Below are 17,973 nucleotides of genomic sequence, written 5' to 3'. Positions count from 1 at the left end.
TAATTTATATAATATGATTTTAACAAGAAATTACATAATGCATGAGCTTAAGCTGAAAGGGGGCACTGACAATGCATTATATAACAGAAGTCTAGGACATCTTGGTTATAAATATATAAATATTTTATTATCTAACGACATGAAGATTTCTGAAAATTCTCAAAGGATGATTCTCTCTGTGAGAGATGTTTGCAAGCTAGACAACAAAAAAATTGCCTTCTGATTCTGAAGAACGAGAGCTAAGAGATTTCTAAAAGTAATTCAAACTGATATATGTGATAAAGTTGATCTAGTAACTTTAGATAAGAAGAAATATTTTCCATCTTTTTATATGACTATACACATATGGTATATTTAATATTTGTAATGGTATATTTAATAGAAGGTAAGTATGAAACGTCAGTAAAATAAGAAGCTAAATGAAATGAAAGTATCAAAATTAAAGCCTGGAAATGGAGGAAAATTTAAAAATTTCTTGTAAAATGAAAGGTATCATTTTAGATTATACTGTTCGTTTTTCACTAAAATTAAGTAGAAAAGCGGAAATAATAAATCGAACATTACTAGGGTAAAAAACAAGGAACTTTCTGAAAGATACCAAACTGGAAAAAGAGATACGAGGAGAAGGTCTTCGAACTGCATTTTTATTTCTTAAACTATATCCTAACAGAAGCAGTTAGTACAATGCCAACAGAAAAATACAATGAATTAATCTAGCTAAATCTAAGACCTAATTTATTAGGATTGAACATTTTTGGAAGTACTGCATTTGCTGAAGTTAATAAGCAAATTAAAAAAAAAAGCTGGATTCACGAAGCTGAAAGGTACATTTTTATTGGATATGGAAAACATTACTATTATGAGGCAGAATTGTAAGAAAAATAAATATATCGAGAGATGTTGTATCTGGCGATATTTTAAAATCATAAACGAAGAATACCGAAATATAAAAACATGAGAAGCAAACCAAAATGAAATTTTAGAAAAGAATGAGAATAAACGTTTCCACTATGATTTAGAAATGAATAAAAAGAATGAATACGAAAAAAAAAAAAAAAAAAAAAAAAAAAAAAAGAAGTTGAAAATAAAGAAAGAGAAAATTACCAGCAAAGTACGAAAACTCTTCAGTGTTGTCATGACAAATGTTAAGCAGTAAAGTTACTTTTAATATAAAAAGAGATGGTCAGTTCAGAGCTAGATTTGTTGCAACAGGATTTCAACCACAAGATGTGTTTGAAAATTATGCAGTCTTGTTGTAAACAATACATCATTAAGAGGACCAGGTAAGTGAAATTGGGGCAAAAAATCGATTTTTTTTAAGTTGGATTAAATAGTTTGAACTTTTAACTTTCCAAAGATGTATCACTCTTGTTTATCAAAACAACAGAAGTATTGGAATTTGCGATTCTTTCTCAAAGAACTTTATTTACATCTTATACACCATTTAAAGAGCTGGTTAAAGTAAACAAACCTCTCTTCCAACATAGCCGTTCATTTAATGCTCTACATATATCATTATCTTTGTTGAACTTTTTCTACTTCTTTATGATTGAAGAAGTGGCAGCAGTAAAGTTAACTGTAACATTATTTTTATTGTTGCTCGTACGTTTTTTTTTCTGAATTTCTCTCGTATCTTGGCTGATACACTTATACTGCTGCTAGTAAGTAATATTGTACTGCTTTTATATAGCTAATTCGTTAATTTAGAATACCACGAAGGAAGCATTTGTTTTAAAAATATTGGAAAACCAGTTATCAGAGATAGTGAGACTGTGTTGAGCCAAGTGAAATTTTGGTGACGGAAAGTGACATTTAATGCATTCAGTACGATGAATTGACAAAACACCCAGAATTTGAATATGAAATTTTATCATTAAATGTTCTGCAGAATGTTTTAGATGAATCTGATGCTTGTAAAAATTGTAATGGATCTGTGCAACTGAAAAAGGGAATAGGGCTTGCATCAGAATTACAAATATTTTGCACAAATTGTAGAAACTCTTTCAAATTTTTCAGTACTGATAAATTAGAAAACACTGAATAAAAAGTAGCTATGTTTGATTTAAACATGAGATTTGTATATGCTCTTTACAGTATTGGAAAAGGTAGAACAGCTGGTAGAATTCTGTATGAAGTGATGAATTTATCACCTCAACCCACAAAATTTTCCACTACATTAACGTTTCGACTGCTGCTTCAGAACACGTTTGCGCCCAACAAATGAAAGACGCAGGTGAAGAATGCATATCAATTAATAATGATAACAGATCTGTGTATTGTAACAAAGAGATATCACATAAAGCTGTTGTTTCAGCAACAAGTGTTGATACAGGTAAAGTGACAGACACAGAAATTACGTCTAAATGTTGTAAGTGCCCCCCCCAAAAAAAAATACCAGCCACTTAACTCGAATACTTGTACAGTTAATTACAGCCGAGCAAGTGGAGGAATGGAGCTCAGTGGTGTCAAAGACATTTTCAGTTGATGTCAAACATTGTATGACGTCTGATATAGCTAATATGTTAGTAATGGTGACTCAAAAGGGTTCAGATTTAGTGTCATCTAAAGTTTACAAGGAAATTATAGATACTGCATTGGTCACATTCAGAAAAGAATGGGAAGTCGTTTAGATGAGTTAAGGAAAAAGTATTCTGAGAAACACTTGGCAATATTATTCTGAAGATCCAGACTTTATGACTGGCCATTAGAAGACATGTCGGATTCTTTCAAAATATGCATCAAGCTGCTTGTGTGAATATTTTCATCGACTGTCGATCAATGAAAATACAAATCATGGTCTATCTAGTTGGATCTGAAAGTTGATGTAGATTTCATCGTGCCAAAGCAAAAGGTGAAACGCAAGACCACACCAAGCATACATATGTTCCACTTTCAGTAATGGAAGTCACCAACCCAATACTTAGAGTCTTGACAAACCTGAGCTCCTGAGAAAATGTTTGCACAGAAAACCACGAAATCCAAATGAATCTGGGCTGGTGTGCCAAAACATGTGTTTGTGTGTCTGCAAACCTTAAAATTTGGAATTTACGATACTCTTTCTTGTTTTAATGGAGACAGTGGACAATGATAAGCAAAACTGACCAAAAATTAGGAAAAAAATAATATGATGATATTCTATGGTTTTAACTCTATCGTCTACAAAAAGAGACTTGTGAATAAAATTATTTTTAAAGACGTTATAAGCATTTAAATATGTGTGTTTACTTTTTTACAGACATTTAAGGGACATTTAAATGTTTGTAAAAAGGTAAATATTTGATAAACAGTATTTTGCGGTACTTTAATTCTCGCAATTAATACTTTTTACTACGAGCAAACCTTTCATGTTAACTGTAACTGTAACTGGTTTCTGTGTGAATCTTGGGCAGAAAGACTTAGCGGGTGCAAAACAAGACATCTGTGTGCTTGCTTTTTGTGTCTGTGTGTCTGTAAACTAGGCCGTCTAAAGAAACTCGTGAATGTCGTAGATGGCCATCTGTAGATGTTACGGCAGAAAAAATTACTGACACTAAAAATAAATCTTCTTTAGAGGACATGACAAGTGGTGAAATTCCAGCGTCAGAATCAATTGTGAGTGTCAAAGTGAGTGTAAGTGCAACTAAGCTAAAAACAGCTGTTCAGTCTTCATTCAAATTCTAGTCAAAATGGGAGAGAGAGAAAATTGTTCGTATATTTTAATGAACAGCGAAATGTGGTCATCTCTGTTGCATAATATTAAATGTGATGAATGCTACAATTATTCTTTAGATGTGGTTTCAAAGGGAATGTTTGGGTATTCAACTAAGATTAAAGTCATTTGCAAATTGTGTAAGATGTTCAGTTCAACAATTTATAACCCATGTGCAAAAGAATCTAAATGTTTTATTGCAAATAAAATACTTGTAAATAGATTTCTGAAAAATGGGTGAGGTCGCGCGGCATTGAAAGCATTTTCTGTGGCTATTGGTATTCATTCAACGGACAAGAAAAAATTTTCAAGACATTTGCCCTCACAACAGCGGCGTCTGGAGCGGTGTCGCAGCCGATCATCATGGCTGCCGTCAAACTGGCATCGTATAGTGTTCAGCGATGAATCCCGCTTCATTCTTGAAGCAGATGACCCTCGTGTTCGTGTCTGGAGAGGACGGGGCCAACGGTCCCAATCAGCTTTCGTTTTACAAATGCATACAGCCATAACCCCTGGTGTGATGGTATGGGGCGCTATTTCTTATGACAGCAGGTCATCTTTAGTCATCTTCAGTATATCTTTAACAGCTCAACGATATATCGATACTAGTTGCATTACTAATCATGGCACGTCATTTTGGGGACATTTTCTAACAAGATAATGCCAGGTTACATACGGCTCGCATATCTTGGAATGTCTCCGTGCTGCCAGACCTTTCACCAATCGAGCATGTTTGGGGCCAGATTCGGGCACCACAAAATATTGCAGATCTGGAGCAACAACTGATGAATGCCTGGCAGAATATGTCGCAGGATGACATTAGGAACCTCTATTACTCCTTGATTCGACTAATTCAAGCATACATTTCCGCCAGGAGCGGTTCAACCAACTACTAATTTGAAAACTCAGTGGATGATTGTGAGCCGTGAACAGGTACTATGACCTTAATTTTTAAATCATTTTATTATCTGAGCTATACACATATTCAATTTCATCAAGAAAAACCACTTCCTTCATGGTGCTTCGATGGTTTTGCAAAAGAGTGTATTTTCACAACAATACTACATCTTCGAAATGTATTCCATGCTATTCAGTCATTATCCAGTCCGGTTTATATTGGACATTCCGGATTCTTTTATGCACATGATTTCGCTTAATAAGGCTAAGAGAGTTATTTTTATCCCTTTTTTCCTTGTTTAAGTGAGAAAATAGTTTTCATGTAGGTAAACAAAGAAATGTAATCCTGAATTGCATAACTGCAGGGAAACAAAATTTGTAACAAGTGCTTCTATGGCTTTTCACGGCATCATGCAATTGTTTAAATTTCGGAAAGAGACCAATCAAATAGAATAGGATAAGGTTAATTGAATCTGTTTGTATTTATTCCATGAAAAGTTAAATCGTAAAATATTATTTATGTGCAATTTGAACGTTGTCTAAAACAGTGGTTTCAAACTGGTGGTCCCCAACCCAATTTTATGAAGTTGGCGAATGTATTTCAGTTATGCATTTGTTGCAAATACAGTTATGCAAAGATTTGAAGATAGATAGAAAATATTCCTTTCTTTCCTCCCTATCTTAGTTAGTTCTTTTCTTTCCTCTATAGTTAACATACGAGCTAGCAACCTAAACACTCATCCCACTATTTGGCGCCTATTACCCAAGTTGGCGAATGCGATTTCAGGAACCTCACCAAGTGCTGGTTATCTGAGTATCCCCTTCACAACAATCACACTGGGGTTTAACCTCAAGGTGGGTGAAATTTAATCCAAATGGCGGGAAATAAGCACAACAAAGAAGTTGTTCTGTTTTTGAAACAGCGACAATGATATAAACTTTTCAAGTATGATGAGAAGAACAAATCATGGGCGGAGCTTGGAGAAGTCCTTTGAAGTTAGCATGAACTATAAAATACTTTTTACACACATAGGATAGGGAAAGATCCGAAAAAAAATCATACACTACTTTAAAATATGCACAGCTTGAAGAGGCATGCACAATTTACAATAGAAACTTTAGAAGACGTACAATACAATACTCGATTATGTAGGCAAAATTGCAGTGACACAGTGAAAACATGAAATAATGCTCAAAACAATACTTGAATATGAATAAATAATACACAATATAAAACTTTCGAGAAGCAGATTATGCAGGTGATAAAGAAACACTCAGAAATATTAATGGATAAGTGATTCTGTGTAGAAGAAATTTGTGACTCAGAAACAAGCAATAGTTGCTTTGTCGGCTACAGAAGCTAAGAACATAGCAGCAGATGACTGTATTAAAGTAATAATTTTCATGCACTTCTACACCTACGTTTTTGTTTTCACGAAGAAAAAGAAGAATCATAAACACTATAGAAGGATTTGGGAAGCCTTAAAATTTGGACAGGGCTTTACGGACTTAGGTATTAATCAAAGTCTAGCTACACTGACTACCAATAAGTATTTGGACACCTATGCAAATGCCGATATCTGCGGTCCTAAGGTACCTCACGGACTCCGCCGGTATATATCGTGTAGGAAACAGCCTCGGCTTTAGTCGCATGCAAGATGCCTCGCAGTTCGGAGCTCTCTGATTTCGAGAAAGGTATAATTATCGGGTATCACAAATGTGGCCGATCCTTAAGGGACATATCTAGCAATCTGAAGTACCCAAAATCGACAGTGGCCTATGTGATTAAGAAGTGGAAGGTGAGCGGTGATTGTCGGAATGTGCCCCGAGTCGGCAGACCAACGAAACTGGGAGATAGAGACGGACGAGTGCTGTCCAGAGAAATTCGGAAGAACCGCACCCAACCGATGGCCCTCATCCGCGAGAAGTTTCAACAGGCTTTCGGGAGTATTGTTTCTATGAATACCATCCGTAAGGAAGCACATGTATGTGCACAGCAAAATCGTAAATGAGAGATTTGTTGGTTTTCATGGTCGTGCTGCTGCCCATAAGCCTTTGATCACAAAGTCCAACCGCGCTGCTCGGTTAATGTGGTGCAAAGCACATCGAAATTGGATCGTAGATCAGTGGAAACGGGTTCTTTGGAGTGACGAATCAAGGTTCACCCTTTACCGTTCGGATGGCAGGGTCTGGGTCTGGCGTCTATCTGCAGAACGTCTCCTGCCAGAATGCATTGTGCCAACAGTCAAGTTCGGCGGAGGTGGAATTATGGTCTGGGGGTGTTTCTCCTGGTATGGGCTGGGACCCTTGGTCCCATTCATGGTAAGCTCAACTCCGATACCTACTGCACTATTTTGGATGACAATGGGCTTCCTACGTTGTGTCAGTTTTACGGGTTGGTCCCCTGATACTTTCAGGACGACAATGCCAGTTGTCATGTTTCGACGTTAACCAAGGCTTGGTATGGTGCCAATGGAGTTCATCAAATGGACTGGCCTGCCCAGAGTCCAGACCTGAACCCTATCGAGAACCTCTGGAACGAGTTGCATCGCCGAATTCAGGGGTGCACTACCTGTGCAAAATTGGTGAAGGAACTTCTATGTCTTCTCCAAGCCGAGTGGAAGAAAATACCACTAGCTGTCATACAAAGACTTGTGGAAAGTATGCCCTGGAGGGTCCACGCTGTAATTACCTCTCGTGGAGGCTCTACCAACTATTGATTTTTAATAAAGTTAGTTTTTCTTTTCTATCACAGGTGTCCAAATACTTATTGGTAGTCAGTGTATAATCAAACAATCTGATTCTGACAACTTCCATAGTTTATATTATCAGATAATTTAAACAATTTTTATAATGAATTTCATCGATCTAACTGCTTAATAAAATTTCTGGAGCAATAAGTCCCTATAAGGTATTTTTTTAAAAATCTTTCTGTCGTTACTAAATCAACTAATGTTTTGTTGGTCAAGTTTATTTCCATTGGAAAACTTCTAAACTTTTCCCATTTATTTCTATTTTTATAAATTTAATTATATTTTGAATATACTGAAATGGATACCTCGCCAGCTTGTAATATAATTTTCTATCTTAACATCAAGCAAATCTCTCATTTACGATTTTGCTGTGCACATACAGGGGTGGTCATAAAATAAACTGTGAACTAGCAGCGATCTCTTGCATACATAGAAGTGAATGATGAAGATTTTGAAGTGATGGAATATTTGAACTACATGTCAGTGAGGCATGTTCTCATGATATATGGATATATGGATCATAAATCTGGGTTACAGTCATGTAATTATGCCTCGAAAATTTTAGATATAAATTATTTTCTCTCGTCTTTATGCATACCTTCACGGTGTAACAGCGCACTCAGAGCGTATTCGAGAGTTCCAGGTTCGAGTCCCGCCGAGGGCATTGCACATTTTTTACATCTACTACTTCAAACAAACTTGATGACTCTACAGTGACACCCGAAATGTGCTCGATGATAATTCTTCACCGCCAGGATTTTGTGATTGGGTCCCCTAATCCCCAGTCGCTCTTTAAAAGGGGGAGTATGTAAGGTATTTTCTGTCTCCTTTCTGCATGCCTTCATTATGTAACGATTATCGCACTTGGCGTGTATTCGAGAGGTCCAGGTTCGAGTCCCAGTGAGGAAATTGCACATTTTTCACGTCTGCTACTTCAAAATAACCTAATGACTCTACAACACATTAAGATTTCAAAATGGCATGAGATTCTACATGATGAAAACAGCAAAAGATGTTAAAACGGTGTTTATAGAATGAGAAATAAAAATAAAATCAGTCTAAAAATTTCCAGTTTCACTGGATTCATAACTTGCAAGGCAGTTAAATGAAAATTAATATTTTTATTATTCCAATTATCAATCACTATTACTTGCTACAGATGCCATTACATGCTACCAAAGTACTGTAGGAACTGCAATAAAGATCAGTCATCTGCCGGGTCTATGGGTTTTGGGAAATCATATTTAACCGTCAGTTGCACACCATAAATTGTCACAGTAGCAAGCGGTGTATCACTACAAACCATGTATGTGATTCCGGAGATACAGTCAACCAAAGCTTTTGTGTAGTGCGATTTTCGTATTTGTACGAATAGCATGCCGCTATTAGTGTGAAATGACTGCTTTAAGATCATTTCAGTAACCTCATCGTCTTCTAATGTAACTTTCTTTCTCATGACAAAGTGGTGGACAATAATTTCTCACCACCAGGATTTGGCGACTGGTTCTCCTAATCCACAGTCGCTCTTTAAAAAGGGGTGGTATATAAGGCATTTCCTTCCTTCTTCCAGCATCCCTTCGTGATGTAACGATAGCACACACGGTGCGTATTCAAGAGGTCCAGGTTGAAGTCCCGGCGAGGGCACTGCTCATTTTCACGTCTTCTGAAAAAAAAAAAAAAAAAAAAAAAAAAAAACTAATTACTCTATAGGAGAAACCAAGAGTCTGGTGATGATGCAAAGACATTTTTGTGTGTAATATGCAACAGGATGGAGCCGACAACTGGAAACCATTGGCTCTGCGTTGGAGAACAGTCGATGGTGCCCATCAATGTCTGGACACCTGACAATGGCAAAGTAACTCTAAGGTTCAAGCAAAACAGAGTACTTCCACACTGAAAATGTTGTTTCGCTTCATGAGATGTGATATTACGTCACATCAATCTTCTGAATATTACGAAAGTAGGAGAGAGCGGCCCTTGCATAGCCCAGATATTAATCCACGGAATTTCTTTTTTCAGGATATTTTCTAAGGTAAGGTGTTTGGAAGGAAGCCTAAAGCATACAGGGTTGCAGGTATAAAATGCAAAACAACTGAAGCGTTTTGCATTTTATACTTGCAACCCTTTATGCTATATGACTACCACTAAATTAAATTTCTCACTTCCCATAGTTTGTTACAATAAAATAAGAACTTCAAGCTTATTTGACGTGTAACTAGAGGAACTGCAGCTGCAGATAAAAGGTCGACTTGCCTAATTTTCGATAAGTGAAAGTAAATGTTTTGTAGTCATGGTGACACGAGTTATGATCCCAAAATGCAAGCTGGTAAAGGCCTCAGAGTGCTTGCTTCAAAGTAATAGACTAAGCATCTTAAGTTGCACAAATTCCTCAATGTAAAACGAAAATCATTTTCAATATATCAAGTTCATGCAAAATTTAGGCTTCATCGAAATGAATTACTTAATTTGTAATCATAGTTTAAATTGATGACCTTCCTAATTAAAAGTTATTATTCACGATCTTTACATCATTTTTGTGAAATCTCTCATTTAATAACAGTAAAAGACGCAGATGAATATATTGCTTCCGATTGTCTGAATAAAACTGTTAATAACTCTTCTTATAAATTTGCTGTAAATGTTGGTTTTGTAACTGGTCGTTAAAAAACAATTTTTTTGTAAAAAATCAAACCGTTTAAATTTTAAAATGTGCATCTTTCTAAAATATCAGTGATACAGAAATGCGGAAAATTCGAGTCTTTTTTTTCTGAGCCTAAAAATGGTATTTTTGAAAGGAAACTGTCTTTTAAATAATAAGTTAATAATTTAATTGAATGTTGTGGTGCTGCATGCATGAGAATAAGCATTTTGATATAATCTAATAACGCTTTTAAATATATGTAAAATTTTTTTGTAAAGTTTACAGAGTGGTTCTGAATAATTACCTTAGAGAAAAGCACAACCTATTTACATAACTGTATCTAGGCTAATCACGTCTTAAAAACTAAATACGCAACTTCAATCTCCAAAGAATTACAGCAGCTTCGAAAATCAATATCTTCAATACGCTTGAAAGTTTCTGGGTGTTATATCACAGCCTACCAGTCTGCTGATGCACTCATTCCTGCTAATCCCTCCTCCTTTTCCCTCATTTAGCTTTATTGTTAAGTATCGTATTCGTCTCATTTACTCCATACACAATTTAACAGTAAAACACAATTTTAACAGCAGCACGCGTTTAGAATTCCCGATGGAGTGTTAAGTGTTGGCATAACATTTTTCTATTTTTTCGAGACTTTTCTCAGTTTATCATACCCTGTTTTAAAAAACAGGTTTTTAAAGCAAAGTTGTCACATTCGAAAATCGGTTTTCAAGAATTGGTATTGTTATGTAAAAATTAATTTTAAACTTATTTGATTTGCTATTCATTCTATGCAACTGGCAGAAAACACATTTTTACTAACTAGTGAAGGTATATTTGAATTTCTGTTAAATGAACTAAAAAATGTTAACATTGAAGGAAGTTCGAAATTATTATATGCTTTAGAAGAACGAATTCAAAAAAGAAGACAAGTAGAATTAGCAACTCTTTTGCTGTATTTGCAAATTACAGCGAAGAAATCTAGTGTACTTTCTTTAGCTTCAAAAACCGAAATTATTAAGTTATCTGGAAAGATATTGTCTAGAATATTTCCAAAGTCTTATGTGGAAACCGATGCTGATGAAGAGCAAATCGAAGAAACTACTCATCAGAGGAATGGTTTTTTTTTTTTTTTTAAGAAGCCGTGGAAAAAACCAGTTCATGAGTTTCTTGAAGACCCTGAAGAAAAACTTACAAATCCAACGACATTGATTACTGAATTTTCATTATTTGAGGCCACGAACAGAAAAACTTAGATTTGTTGCTCTGGAGAACTATAAAACCAAGCTCAGTAGCTAGTAAACCAGTATTTTCAATTTCACGGCAATATTGTGTCCAAAATAAGAACGACACTTAGCCACCGTTCATTGGATATTTTATGTTTTTTAAAATCTTGTTTTCTTAGGAGAAATTAAAATTGGTGAAAATAATATAAATATTACTTGAAATTATTGTTTGAGTTTTCGTTATTTTGTGTAAGTAATATGTATATGTAATCCTTAATTTTTTGAAATATATTTTGACTTTGATATTGATTTTGTTTTCTGTTATTTTATAAAATTAAATAATATATTTTTCTCTATTCTATTTTTTTGGACAAAATTTCGTAAATCGGTTTTTTGGAACTACTGAATTCCAAAACCGGTTTTTGTATAAACCCTAATCATATCAATGTTCAGTTTTCTTAGTAAGACTATTTGCAAAACTTGTTTTTTGGGAATTTTATTATTAACTTTTTTATGTTAACTTATTAAATGTCACGTTTTTCGCACTTATACTACATAAAGTTGAATTCAACAGCAAACTCACAAAATATTTATAAACACGGTACAGCTTTAGAATTTCTGATAGAACTCTCGCGCACTGGAGATAAAAATGTTTTATTTAGTATAATGTTGCCACTGCTTGCTTTCAGATTGTTAAGTCTGTTTACCAAAGTTCATTTAAGTTTCACAAAATAGGAAATAAATAATAATAAAAAAATATAACTTCATTGTATAAAAATATTGAATATTTTTAGAGAGATAGATCATGAATGAATGCATTTTTATCTCAAAGGGTGTTAGCCCAGAAGAGCTATTAATTTCGTTTTGGTGTTTTACGTTGGAAACTATAAATGCCCGATTAATTTTTCAAATTGTTGCCACCAAATATTATCGTCCTGTGTCATATTTAAAGAAATTAAATAAAGAAGAATCTGCATAAATGTATGTATGTTTCTCGCATTGTGTTAAACAACCTAGAGCCATCAGATTTTGAATAACGTAATCCTCCACCGAATGTGGGCATCTGTAAGCCCTAATTTTGAATTTGTTTTGTTATCGATTTCATATTCTGTAAAATTTTAACAAATTTTTTTATTAACAAATTCAACAATTTTAAAGCGAGCAGGGGTAACACTGTACGAAAAAAAAATTATCTCCAGCGCGTGAGACTGTGTATCGGAAATGCTCATTTTAAAATTATTTTGCGATATTGCTGTTGAATTGAATTTTATGGTCGAAGTAACTTAAGTGCGAAGAACATGATATTTAGTAAATAAAGGTAATACACAAAACATTAAAAAAAGCCCGTTTAGGCGTAATATAAAATCTGAAAGCTTTCAGTTTTTTTGTTTTTTTTTTAAATAAATCCGATTCAAAAGCAAGAGAGGAATATTATTATTGTATAGCAAGAGAGGAATATTATTATTGTATAGCAAGAGAGGAATATTATTATTGTATTGCTTTTAAATATCTTAGTTTGTTAATCCATTGTAGAGATATTCAGTTTGGAAGAACAATATCTTTCATTTTGCCGAATGGCAACAGGGTCGAATAAAAAGTGAAACGATGAATTTATAGTGATTCGACGCAAAATTCGATTTCGAGACTAACGGCTCCTTTGGGGTTAATAACTGTACAGTCACAGTTTTTAGATCAATGCCTTTGTATTTCAGTTATTTCAAAATTAGAACATTAAGAAGAAATCGTTCAAAGTATTATAATATTAACTGATATCTTTTATTCTAATCTGCCATATAAGCAAATATTAATCTGAAAAACATGAAATTGAACCTTTGATCCAATGACAAATCAATTAACTTGTAGAGACATGAGGTAATTTCGACGCAGGAGAGAGGAAAAATGAGCAGCGCCTTCGCCGAGAATCGAACCACGAAGGCATCGAACCACGACCAAGAAGGCGGAAGAAATACCTTATAAAACTCAAGTAGAATCTTAAAATAAATATTTTAACAAATTCGATTGACCAATAAAACTAATTCTCATTTATCTATACGCATATAATTCCTCATTTCACTTTGAATCGATATCAGAATGTGAGTCTTCAGTATCTACTTTTTAATCGCGGTCGCCTTCAGCTTCTGAATCTTTACTAGTTCTGTTTCGTTTTTATCTTCATTTTAATATCAGAATTTACTTCACATTCAGAGTCTGATTCTTCTGAGCCGTCGTTATCTTTATTGTCCTAAAATACATCGTCGAAAACATTTTTGATGCAACATTTTTAAGTGAAAGTTGTCTTATTCATTCTGAGATTAGCTTTTAAGCAGCTGATTACCATTCTCGCAATTTTATGCCGATATTATCGGCCATTTAAAATTTTATGCCACAAAAAGACAGAAATGGTTCTAAACAAAGAAAGGATGCCTTTGACTGAAGATACATATCGCCCTCCAAATTTTCGATCAGTTTAAAGACAGGATAAATTCAGAAGATATTTTAACGGCTATGGAAATAATATTCATGTGAGGAAACTTCACCAAATATTGAAACAAAAAGGAGCATATTGGAATCTAAAAAATTTCACAGAGCAGATGTAAGCAAAGTTAAAAATTTACTCCTGAGAAGCTGAAGAACATTCAATAGAGCTTTACTAAACTATTGAAACATTATGCTAACAAACCTATTTTTCATAATATAAATGCCTCAGTAACGTTCGAAAGAAATATGTATGACAAGATAAATGAGATTGAAAAATATCATGATATAAAATTTAAATTTATAATTTCATATCCCAAATGTCTAACATAAAACTGCTTATCCAGTTTTCAGTTTGAAGTCTCTATTATAGGCTTGTTTTCGTAGTAGGAAAAAAAATCTGAACTCGAGTAAATATTATGCGAGGTTGTTTATATGGCATTATAAAAACCAAAATGGATGAAGCAAAATGCTAAATTATTTTGTCAAATTGTTCATTTTTGGCCAAATTCTACATTTAATTTCTTAATTATCCTAAAAATTTGAATAAAATTAAAAATTAGTTGATTTTGTATAACACTTCAAATAAAAGTTTTATTAAAACATATGATGTACATTTTCAACTATAGACACAGAAATCACTAAAATATTTTCTTTCGTGATTGTAAATTTTGAGTTGTGATATACTATTTAAAACTCTTTTTTACAATAATAATTTTTTTTTTAAATCAGAATGACTAAAAGAAGTAAAAGAAATTGTAGCAAAAATACTCACATTTTCCTTCTTCTTTCCAGAATTGTGATCTGTAAAAATAAATTAATTTATGAAGGTATGCAATTCAAAAAACCTCCATCTAAAGCTAGTTTTTATGCACTTTACAAAGAATGCATAGTTATATAAGATTATACCCTAAATTTTAGTTGAATTCCATTTTAAAATAGGTCCATTGCAAATATAACTCGGAATTTTTTTTTTTTTTTTATTTTTTTTTTTATTCTTGACCTTTAAAACTTAATATAAAAGAAGGGAAGATTTATTATATATATAAAAGTCTATAAATATTGAAACTCCCAATTCAAGCTACAAAACTAAACTAGGACTTCAGATAAGACGCATATGTACCGATACTTTATATCACTTATCATAGGTTCGTTGTAGTCATTGCTTAGATAAGCTTGGGCTAAAGTGTGATAAATGAAATTTATTTCAGACATATTGCAACGTGGCGGTTTTCATTCGCTCAGAAGCATAACACTCAAAGAATTATCAACTCTTTCTAATCATGCTTACACACTATGAAATGAAATGATATCAGAACTTTTATAACAAGGCTCTTTTGATTGCTAATTTCAGTTAATCATATGGGACTGGCAAATGCGAACTAAATATTGAACATCAATGTTTGGTTTTAGTGCATTTAACGTGAATTTTAAAGACTAATTATCATATTTCTTCTATTCTAAGATGCCATCGTCTGTAAAATGCAATCCTCAGGAAAAAGTGGGAAGAAGTTTACGTTTTAAGAAAATCAATTAAATCGCAAAAGCATATCTAACAAATAAATTTAATTCAATGCAACTAAATCTCCTCAAATTGTATATTTATTGTTGAAGCAACGCATTATTTATTTATTTATTCTGAATCTGTGACTGCAATTAGATAGTCGTGTTACAAAAACCCACAAACAGTCCGAGTGTTTTTAGAAGCATATCTTCAATATGAAAACATCGTCAAAATAACTTTTCTAAATTTTGAAATCCTCTTTAAATTTAAAACATTTTTCAGTTTAGAATGCTTTTTATACTATACTCTTAAAGAAGAAAAATTTTAGGAACCTATCACAAAAATAGGTTTGCCTTATATAGAAGGAAAAATAATCGTGTAACGAGTTTTTTTAAAATTGAAGATTTTCAACTTCAGTTCCGCATTTCTTAGATTTTAAACTCAGAGCTCGATAAAATCCTCGCTTTTCATAATTTTCATAATTTTAAAGAGGCCACTAGCGGCGAGCGTTAAAATATTCATCGCTGGTAGTTCGACTCAGTTCTCATCTTAACGAGCGGGCTGGCTGCGTGAGGATTTACGGAATTTCTTCATATGTAGCTAGCCAATTTCTATAAAAGGTCATCCACGAAAGAAGTCCTTATTTTAGAAAAATAGCCCTTACGTGCTTTGCAGTTTTTCAGATAATTCTAAAACATCCATATGATGAAATAAAAAACTGAATAAAAATACGACGAAGCCCCCCAAAAAAAACTTATCATTCGAAAATGGGTTTGACCACCTGGATTAATAAGCGGGGATCATATTGTTGGCCAAAAAAGAATATTTTCTATTAAAAAAATGCAATGAAAATCGTTGAGCACAAAATCTGGTCAGTATTAGTACTCTGAGTGGTATGCTCGAGTGTAGAAGGTCAAAACTTCGTCGTAAGTGATGCGCTTTTATGCAATCAAATATGAATGCTCTAAAATCTTTATCATCTGACATGGCGGTTATGTTGATTCGCAGTTATGTTCAGATACTTTGAGTTTTCATAGTCTGTTCTAACACAGCTACGTGTCCCACAACTGCTTATAAGAACTGTTGTGTAGATAATTGTCTGATCACGTTATAAAAAACTAGGTGAATGATTTTCTGATTTAAGAAAGCCTTAATTTTATTTGATTTTGAATTATTTATTTTAATGCTTTAATTTTGGGGGAAAACAGATGCTTCTAAGAATATTATTTAGTTTCAAAGAATATTATTTAGTTTCAAAGAATATTATTTATTTTCCTTTTATTTGCAATTTTTGTCCAAGCTTGATTCATTGTGAAAAGAAGCAGGGAAGGAAGGTAATTTTGCTAAGTCATGATTTGCGCGTTTTGTCCTTTGGAATGTTCTAGAAGAAATTTCTTTGTGCAATTGACCTTTAGGACAGGAAGTACGTGACAGGAAGGTCAGAGGTTGCCACTTAACTTTCAATGTAAGTCATTCTATTTTGGCGATCGGGGGTCCGGTTGTTGGCTAAGTGAAGAGACGCGCGCATGTTTGATCACCCTAATTCGGTCATTCGGGGAAAGAAACGCAAATTTTGTCCAGATTAAGGGGGCGATAAATGAAGCCATTGTGGGAACCTGTGTTTGTGAAGGAGACTAAGAAAATTCGAGTTTGAATCACTTTTTTGGCCCGACTTTTCGAAGGTGAGGTGTGGAATTGAAGTTTCTGGTAATGAATAAAGGAGGGTAGTTATTCCTCCAGTTGTGCCTACGACAGGGAACGGCAGTTATGCTATCCGGCCGCAGATTTGCTCTATGCCCTTATCGGAAAAACCAAGGACGATGTCTTTCGGTCTTGTATTAGAAAAAAAAAATACCTCGCTTCATAGTCTACGATTTTCTGGTGGAGCTGTGAGCCATGCGGGCAGCCGTGCGGGGCAGCAGTTCTCTTGCCTTCCAGAGTGAAAATTCTTCGTCGTTAGAAAACCAGTTACCCGGCCGTGTGTTTCGCCAATAGTGCTAGGACAGGACGATGTCCTCTGAAACTTCGACTTGTAACCGAGGGGCAGTGCCTGGAATTAGGATACGAGTTCTCCACTTCAAGATGTCTACCTAAGATAAGTCCTTTTTCTGTGTTTGATGTATTTCCTAAGAACTTTAAGTAAAGTTCCCGAAACTTCCTTGGAATTTTAAAACCAACATTGAATCTTTAAATTAATTCTAAAAGACTAAATTTGCCTCTCTTTCTCCCCTTCTTAATTTACCGAGACAAACTGGAAAGTCTTAATAAGATAGAGTAAAATGTAAAAATATAATTTGTTTGTGTAATCATCCTTAGAATAGATGTTGAATTTCAGATAATGTGTTTCTTTTAACATCTTAGAAATTACTACAGTAGTTCAAGTTAAATTAAATGAGTCATATAGTAGATTTGCAAATCATTGATTTAAATGTAAAAAAAGAAAATGATAAATTGAAGAATTCACTTGTGTTTAAAATAAGAAACCTGTAACTAAAATAAGAAAATTGAGTCTCTGATTAGGATAAGATTTAATTTTAATTGTTGAGGAATTTGAATAAACTTGTATTTTAATCTGGAAACCTATTTCTTATGTTTTCTTAATATCTTTTATGTGTTTTCTTATACGTATATTGATTTTATATCTTGTTTATACGATCCTCTCACGGCGCGGTCCCGGATGCATTTACACAACGCAATGCACTTTAAATTTCACTTATACGATCACTAAAGGTGTGGAAATTAGCTAACTCTTAAGAGCTTAGTTCTCAGTTGATATTTAGTTAGTTACG

General features: G+C 33.8%; 1 protein-coding gene and 1 long non-coding RNA gene across 5 annotated transcripts in view; one reads left to right on the top strand and one right to left on the bottom strand.

Annotated features, from left to right (window-relative positions):
• The window catches only part of LOC118185484 (uncharacterized), a 68,281-nt gene that overhangs the window by 15,904 nt on the left and 34,404 nt on the right, over positions 1–17,973 (top strand). The window lies entirely within an intron of this gene.
• LOC118194635 (uncharacterized) lies at positions 8,440–14,861 on the bottom strand. The gene is made up of 2 exons (XR_004759120.2): positions 14,456–14,861; positions 8,440–9,001 (listed from the first exon to the last, which is right to left on the bottom strand). It is a non-coding gene; the product is annotated as an uncharacterized LOC118194635 (long non-coding RNA).

The sequence above is a fragment of the Stegodyphus dumicola genome, chromosome 1, assembly GCF_044657685.1.
Source record: "Stegodyphus dumicola isolate Sdum_Otavi_A_Nest chromosome 1, ASM4465768v1".
NCBI lineage: Eukaryota > Metazoa > Arthropoda > Arachnida > Araneae > Eresidae > Stegodyphus > Stegodyphus dumicola.
Note: the sequence above shows the minus strand (reverse complement) of the source record. Positions and strands in the feature narration are given on the sequence as shown.